Below are 9,027 nucleotides of genomic sequence, written 5' to 3' on the forward strand. Positions count from 1 at the left end.
TGTTTCAATGTTGTAGCTGATGAGTGTACAAGTTAACTGGTTTGATCCAAGTGTCTCTCTGCTGAGAGGCCAGAAGGTCAGAAGATAGATATGAGTGACAAGATGGTTTATGAAAGTGGAACCAACAAGATTCACATTTTCCTCCGGTCTCTAATGTGTTCTCAGTTCTATGTCTTTGTGTGTCACATAGTTTTATATTTTGATATCTGACAAATGAGAAGCTTTTCTGTAAGGGCTCACAACTGGTTTGATCTTAACTAAAGTGTCATAATTTTTATTGAATTATCTAATATAATGTAATTTATGTAGCTGCTAGATAAATGTGTGTAGGCATGCAAAGTGTGATATCTTCCTCTGAAATACATTATGAATACATAAACCGAACCTACAGTTCAGGGTCGAAGTATTTGTACGTTTTAAGATTAAGATTCAGTTTGATTACGTTTTAACTGTGTGACGTACCGATAGTCATTTCAACACAGTGCCCACATTGCAAGGGTTCAAATGTTTTTAGATGCTTCTGTATTTGTTTCAACATTATTTCTTGTCTGTCAATATCATGACTAAAGAGATGAAGTGAAGAAGGTCGTTGTCAGGTTCAAGAAAAGGGAAACTCTCGCAAAGTGGCGTTAAAAGGTAGCTGGTTTGTCAAAATCAACAGCTGGGTGCTTTCTTAAGAGCAGGTGAACTAGAAATCCAAAGAAGGGCAAACAGCTTGGTCAGGTAAGGAGCACTGGGCCTATGAATGAGTGGAAAATATTTTTTAAGGTCAAGAAAAGCCCTGTGTATGACTGTTGAGCAATCGAGCAGTCAAGAATGCTCTCCAGGATGCACACCAGCATGCTGCAGGGCATACGGCTGATCAAAAGACGGCTTGATAACCGTAACCTCAGAGGATTCGCCACGAGAAAACTCCTAGAAAGCTCAGGCTACAGTTGCAAAAACATGAAAAAGAAAGCAATTGAGTTGTGAAACAAAGTTTTATGGACCACTGCAACAAAAATCAGCTTCTATCAGAATGATGGAAGAAAGAAAGTGCAGAGAGAAAAAGGACCGGCTGGCTCTGCTGTGGCTTGGGCATGTGTGGCTGCCAGTGGAACTGGCACATTGACATTTATTGATGATTTTGCTGTTGACGGGAGCAACAGGATGAAAGCAGAGGTGTGCAGGAGCTCTCTGTGTGCCTAGATTCTGCCAAATGCACCACTGGATGGCATTTCCACATTCAGCAGGACACCAGTCATTAACATATGGCCAAATCAATCAAAGGTTTCGGGGGTGAAGAGGTGGAATATCCTCAAATGACCAAGTTATTTAACTGATTTTAATCAGCTTGAGCCGCATTCACTTGATAAGACCAGACTAAAGGCAGAGAGACCACAAAACAAGCCAGAGCTGCAGGTGGCTGTAGTGAAACTGTGGCTTCAGCAGGAGGCAGCTGGACTTCTGTTTGGCTTCTTAAAAATGTTTTACTCCTCATCCAAGAAACTTCTTCAGTTCTCACTGATTGGTGGAGAGTCCAGGTGTTTAATCTCACCCCTAAAATGCTAATGCTCAAGGCCCAGTGAAACATCTTCAGGAGATGTCCAGTCACCTGAATGAAGCACTGAGGATTACCAGGCAGCCCCCGACTCCAAAGTACAAACCATTAAATACAGTCGTGACTCAAAAATCCAACACTAAATATAAAACCTTCTTTTATGTCGGATAGCAAGGCTGTCGGATTGTCAAGACGGAGGTCGAGATACAAGGAGGGCTTGATGCTTGAAGGCTCATTTGTTGTTAACTATTGTTCATAGTTGTTATAATAACTAGTAGGGCTGGTCCCAATAGAACTTTCTGGTCTCTGGATATTCAGGCCCAATTAATGATGAATATCCGAATATTCCGTGCGGTTGGCACTTCCAGCCCGGGGGAGCGCTCCGATGGGGTGGGAGTGGCCGGAACGCACAGGCAGAACTTGGCTGCTGGTACCGGTTTAGTTAACAGACACAGTTCTGTTTCCACCATCAGTGGCGGCGCCACCATCCGTGTTTACTTCGGTAAACGCTGAACGCAGTGTGTGACGTCGTTGTGTCCTCTTCTGCACATGCGGGACACTGTTGGGTCATATGAAGTTCACACAGCAGATCACATACAAGTCGCATTTAATTGGAAATGTGAACAAACTCACAAAAAAATTGGATTTCACAAAAAAAAATCAGAATGTAGCATCAAGTCCTGCTGTGTGAACGTAGCCAATCTGTGTGATTGTTCAGTCAGATAATACGTCGTCATCCTGATTGGTGACATAAAATGTCATGTCGGAGTCAGAATCCAAGGCTGTCGCTATTTTTCTTGGGTTCCATTCATTTTTCCTAACAACCTGTTGGATAGCAAGGTTTTCAGATTGTGAAGGGTCAGATTATCGAGTCACGACTGTACAATGATTTGGTTTAACTTCATGAGTGTCTGTCCAGTTACTTTTGGATCTGGACTGCACAGGACTTCCTCGTGGTAGATGTTCTTAGTCATGATGATGCAGCGATTAACGATGTGACCGCTGTGGGTTGTATATAGAACAAGAAAGCGCTGCTCTGTGTATGGGCTGCAAGGTGGCTCGGTGGTTAGTACTGTTGCCTCGCAGCAAGAAGGTCGCCGGTTTGCGTCCCGGTGAGGACACCTGGGATCTTTCTGTGTGGAGTTTGCATGTTCCCCCCGTGAAGTGTGGGTTCTCTCTGGGTTCTCGAACACAGTCCAAAAACATGTTGAGGTTAATTGGTGATTCTAAATTGTCTGTAGGTGTGAATGTGAGTGTGCTTGGTTGTCTGTCTCTAAGTGTAGCCCTGTGATAGACTGGTGACCTGTCCAGGGTGTCCCCTGCCTTCACCCTGAGTCAGCTGGGATAGACTCCAGCCCCCCAGTGACCCTAGTGAGGATTAAGCGGTGAATAGATAATGGATGGATGGATGTTCTGTGCATAATACACATGAAAACATAAGCATACATTACCCACAGTTTATGAGATACTTAGCATGGATGTCACACTGTCTGCCATTAGTTATACACTCTGAACATCTCCAACTGGATCTGCAATTCAGTTACAAAAAAACAGACATCATTATTATTTAATTGCAACCTTTATCTGTTATCAGCATTCTAAAAATCACTCCAGAATCTTGTTTTTATGACACAAATAATCATTCCTACATGTTTAAAAGACACATTTAAGATGTATTTCTACTCATGTTGTACGATTAGTCGCTTGTTTTGCTTGCTGAGAGAAAAAAAAATTTCAGCAGACACAACTTGCAAAGGAGTTTGGCGTCAATCAGACTGAGGGTGAGGCTGGATTAGTCAGACAGAAACGTCTCATGCATTTTACTGCTGCGTTTAATCCTCAGGTCACACAGGGGGTGAAGTCAGGTTCATCTGTGTGTTTACAGTAGCTCAGGAACACTGTAGCTTCGGATTTTTTTTTCTCCACACTTCATATTGGGTTAAGGAGCGGGAAGAAAAAAAAAACACGTCAACACAAGTCAAATTTTAATATATTAAAATGTTCACCATCACTTTTACTTAGCTTACTATCACCGTACAGCATACCGAGCATGAACCTGTAAACAACCATCAAACTGAGTCGATGATTTAAATGTGGAGGAAAAGTCTAGAATATTTCCGTCAATAGATAACACTTCCCATATGCAGCATGAGCATGTGCTTCTGTTCAGCATCCCACAGGACGCATCACATCAATAATAAATCACACACCGTTGCTTTAAACACCAAGCCCCCCTCCTGGTCTGAGCTCTGCCGCCGACATGATGAAAGCTCAGAAAGCAGATTCAAACAGTCATTACAGGTAAATGCATCCCAGACCAAAACATGACAGACAACTCTCTGGTCTTGAATGATGCAAAACCCATCTGCTGTGTCTCGGCCGCCCTGCTGCTGTTTACTTAAGACATTCATGTTACCACAATTACCTGTCAGAGGGACTGCAATTAGAACTGGACGCTTTCCTTTCACCACAGCCAGGAGCCATAAAACCCGAAAATGGTCTTATTCATGCAAAAAAGAATGTCTTTGCAAGTGGATTTGTTTTGGCTTAAAATGACATAAACAAGTGACAAAAGACGGCCGAACCTTATGCTAAAGATGATAATAGAATTTTACCTGCTTCTATGTTTGTTCATCCCGCTCGAAACTGTCTCAGGAAAGGATTCCAAACGGTAGACGTCATTTCTACCACGTGGAACATTCTAACACGCAACAAACAGAGAACAGCTATTGCAGTAGCTCTACAGTCAGTTACTAGTCTTGGTGAGCTTGATATTAGCGCTCATCAGTGAGACAGAGCTGAACATTGTGGCTGCTCACAAGACAGTAAAAGTCTACAAAGCCTTATCCAAGTGTTTTCAAGTGCCAGTAACCACAGGGCAAAGCATCATCAAAATGTACAAGTAGTTCCACACTGAAAAACCTCAAAAGGCAGTTGGCCTTGGATGACCACCAAGGTCAACCTGATGAGTCAGAGCAGTTTTCTGGTAGCAACATCCCAAAGCAGACGCTCCAACAGACACCGCACGAGGCCAGTCTCTGTGGATGCAAACCAAGGAAGCTTCGAAAGCAAAAGATAAAAAAATTTGTTAAGCCTTTGCAAAAGCTCAACAGCTTTTGATCGTCAGTTCTGAGTTCAGATAACAAAACCTGAGTTGTTTGGAAACAGAAATGTGACGTTTGTTTGGCGAAAGAAAGGAGAAGCATTCAAGTCCAACAACTGTGTCCCCACCGTAAAGCCTGGTGGTGGGAATGTAATGCTTTGGGGGTGTTTATCGGCCGAGGAGCCAGGAAATCTTGTCCAAGTAGACCGTGCAGTGAAGAGCAGAGGACAACATTAGGATTCTGCAGGAAAATATTAGACAGTCTGCAGAAAAACTTGGCCTTGGGCACCTAGACCTTCCAGCAAGACAGCAATCTGAAAACTATGGCTAAAGTGGTCAAGAAATAGTTTAAAGAAAACAACATGTTGAAGGGGCTCATCCAGAGTCCAGACTTGACTCAGAAGATCAGAGTGAAGAAGCCTTTAAACCTCAAAGACCTGGAGATCGACTTTAGCATGTTAGCACGTTAGCACTTATAGGGACAGTTTGAGTGTGAGTCAGTTTGAACACTGATCTGTAAAAATGCATCATTAACATCTCTAACACAACACCTAACCATCTTTTTTTCACTCATTGATGTCATTTCCAGCCAAAAGAAACCCATCATCAATTCACTGTAAATCAAAGTTAAGTATGGATATGAATAATTCTGAGCTTTACTCTACATCAGACATACTCTGGTTAATGTAGTTGTAGTATCTTGTTTTAACAGGAGCAGGAAAGCAGTACTAGTCCCTCCATATGTAGAGAAAATCCTGACTTCCCCAGCAGTTTTAACACTTGATAAACATTTCAGTCATGTTTAAAGTATTTATAATGTCAGAATTAGACAAAGACCAGATCATACATGCAATAGAGTCAAAGAGGAACAACAGATAACGCAGATGAGGGAATAAAACATCCACGTAACGCATAGAATACATACAGTGGAGGCTGGTGAGTGTGCTCAGCCCTCTGGTGCAGTCTGAGTGTGAGGGAGAGGGCAGCAGCTTGTGCCCCTGAGAGAAATGACAAATCATTAGCTCTGGTCCAGGGGTAAATGGGAGCCACACTCTTCCAAGGCCCACATTTCCATTTCAATTTTCTGCTCAACAGAGTTGATGTATGTGGCGAATCACATGGCAAGACCAGTCTCCACCTCGGCCGGCTCCAGCCTCCTGTTATTCACTAGTTAGAGTACGTCTGTGACCTTGTGTCTCTGAGTGAGTGTGTGTGTGTGTGTGTGTGTGGTTTATCCAGTGATGGCACTAACTCATCGTCACTGAATCCAAAGCAAAGAGACAAGTGAGGAGAGTCTCTGGATGGAAGTGTGTTTGTAAAGGAAGAATGAAATCGATGTCTGTTGAACAGCAGCATGTTTCATCATATGGGCTGACACTGAGGAATTAACTGGTCTGAATGGAAGCTTTGCCTATAACTGGCAACCTAGAGAGTACATACGGCACCCCTGGATGGAGGTGGCAAACAGTACGCCGCTTTACAAGAAGATGATATGCTGCTTCTCATGTACTGCTTTGGCAAAAACGCCATGACAGCTACAACAATAGAGAAGTTGGTAGAAAGCTGTGGCCTGGCCTGTTTTCCCAGCAGCAGCAGCAGCAGCAGCAGCTCTCCAAATACATCTGACAATTTGGCAATAAAAAAAGTGTCAAAAAATACTTTTAAAAAATAGGAAAGTGCATGGCTAATGAGGGCAAAATGATGTAGTTTGAAGACGCTGCCTGCCATGAAGTGAGAGAAGGACATAATGAGCTGCAGAGGGACCTCAGACTGCAGCAGATGTAGCCCTCATGCCTCTACAGTCAAAATCATGATGCTGCTGATGAAGCAGCGTTTCAGGATGAGCTAGTATGTTTGGTCCTATAGGACACGTGCAATCATACCTTCATCAAAATGTTGCAATTAAATACTTTCCTTTAATCACAACAGAGAAATGAGGTTTTACAGGCAGAGCTAAATCACAGAGTTAATGAAAACAGCAAATTACAGCCGCAGTGGCTGTTGTGCTTTTCAGGTTTATACGTTCGGCTTGGTTTGGAAATAATAAATGATTTAATAAAAGGTGGCAGTGCTTTAGTTTTATTTATAAATTAATGCCATTTTTTATGATTTTTAATTATGTCTGAAGGGAATATATCCGAATGGGGCTGTATGTTTTAGATAGCGACTTCAGGAAAAATAGAGTTTAATGTAGCCTTTAGGCAACAACGTCTACATTACAGAAGATATTTCAAAGAAAATGTGAGAAATAACTCTGTGGATTCTGGTCAAGATCTGGCCTTCAACTGGAAACAACAAATTAAAATACTTTGAATTTCTGCAGCACTAATGAGAATGACATGTATTTAAAATGCCAAAGAATAGTAAGCCTTGTAAAAGCACAGTATGTCCTGTTTCTTTCAGTCTTATATGAAGACTTAGTGGTATTCAGTATTCAGATTCTTTATCTAAGTAAAAGTATCAGAACAGCAAAGTAGAAACCGCGCACACACAGTTTGAGTTTTATTTAGGATTTTTTTCTAAGATGTTGAATCGTTGGAACAAGTATTGGAATTCACTTCAATTCAACATTTTTTTTTCTTTATATTCCACCAACATCTTATAACAAAACGAGCCACTTTTTACATAGAAAGGTCAGAATCTTAATCTATTATATCCCAGAGAGAAACTCCCACAATACAACATTTTCATTTTGAGTAGCTCTTTGACAAAAAATGGGCAGAAAAACTTTCTAAGATGCTTTTGGGCTCAGATGGGGTGATGGTAATGAGGAGATAGAACAGGATGAGAGACAGACAAACGGACATAAAAGAACCAAAAGTAACCACAGAACATGTAACTGTGGAGCTTGGAGGGGGAAAACATCCCTATTTGGGGGAGCTGTTAACAACTCATCTGACATTTGATCAGAGTACACACTGCTAAAGCTAAAAAGTTGGAAACCTCTGGATTAAATAACACTGTAGGAGCTTCTTATATGATCTGTTGTGTCAAATATTCATATTAAAATTAACTAAAGCAGCCGGAGAGATGTAGTGGAGTAGAAAGTACATCATTCCTTCCCAAATGTAGTGGAGCGGGAATATATGTAGCAGCAGAAAATGAAAAGTGAAATATCAAAATTCTACTTTAATGCAGTTCTAATCAAAGTCAGCGACAGTGGATCAATAAGTTGGTGCTGCCGTGTGATCAGAACCGAAAACTGGACTCTTGATAATACATCGGCTGAGTTTTCAAAATCAGCTAACAAGAAGACGCCCCACAGCGTAAATTAATTGACTCCACGTTCCCAGTCAGACTGTAATTGCTAAAGCATCTCGGCGGCCCCCTGCTCGCAGTGATACGTTGTAATTTACTCTGAGGTAATGCTAAGTGTCGCTGTGTGTGAGAGGAGTGTAGATAGGCTAAGTATAGAGAAGAAAGTGTCAAGAGGAGACGCAGATCGAGCTTATCTGTGAGCTCAGGCCTTCCTTTGTCAGAACCGCTGCTTTCTGATGAAGACTCTTTGAACCTGACAGAATAATTAAAATGAAGGAGAAAAAGCTGACATTTGCAATTTGACCTTTTTGACTTACGTGGCGAAAATTGGAAGCGTTTCCTCCACATCGCATTATAATATCGCTCTGCTCTTGTGTGTGTGAGGCGCATGTGTGTGTGTGTGTGTGTTAAAGTATGTGTTTAAGAGTGCATATGCATAGCAGTACATAATGGCTCTGTATGGCAGTGTGTATTTATGCGTGTGTGTGTGTGTGTAAGAATAAAAGAATAGGTTTATGGCATATTACCCAGCCATCTCTTCATTAAGGAGCTGTTTTCCAGTAAGCGGGCTCTATTTGAATAGCTAAATTGTCCAAGCAGTGTGCAAACGAGGACTAATAGCCCGGTGCCCTTGTCACTGCCAAAGTCAAACTGAAGATCCTGAGACCAGTGTGTGTGTGTGTGTGTGTGTGTGTGTGTGTGTGTGTGTGTCTGACTGCATGGTCTACAACGACAACTCTGTTAATTCAAGCACTCTTGTGTTGTTTTTATTCTTTCCACCATGTTGAAGGTACAGTAGAAATGCAATAGTAAACTTTAGAGCTACAGTGCACTATATCCACGCTGATCCTAACACAGTGACGTCCTGTGTAGCTTAAAGGCTCTGATCATCCCCGACATGTAAGTGGAATCTTATGGGTCTTTCTTTCTTTTTCAGGGCTTGACTGATGGATCAACCTGACAAAGTGACGATGGGTGGCTGTAGCTACTTCTAAATTAGGACAAAATCCCTCAATCAGGTTAAACTAGGGGCTGCAAGGTGGGGCAGTGGGTAGCACTGTTGCCCCACCTAGTTGCAAGAAGATCCCCGGTTCGCATCCTGGTAAGGACACCCGGGATCTTTCTG

Source organism: Stegastes partitus, unplaced genomic scaffold (genome assembly GCF_000690725.1).
Source record: "Stegastes partitus isolate 25-593 unplaced genomic scaffold, Stegastes_partitus-1.0.2 Scaffold801, whole genome shotgun sequence".
Classification (NCBI taxonomy): domain Eukaryota; kingdom Metazoa; phylum Chordata; class Actinopteri; family Pomacentridae; genus Stegastes; species Stegastes partitus.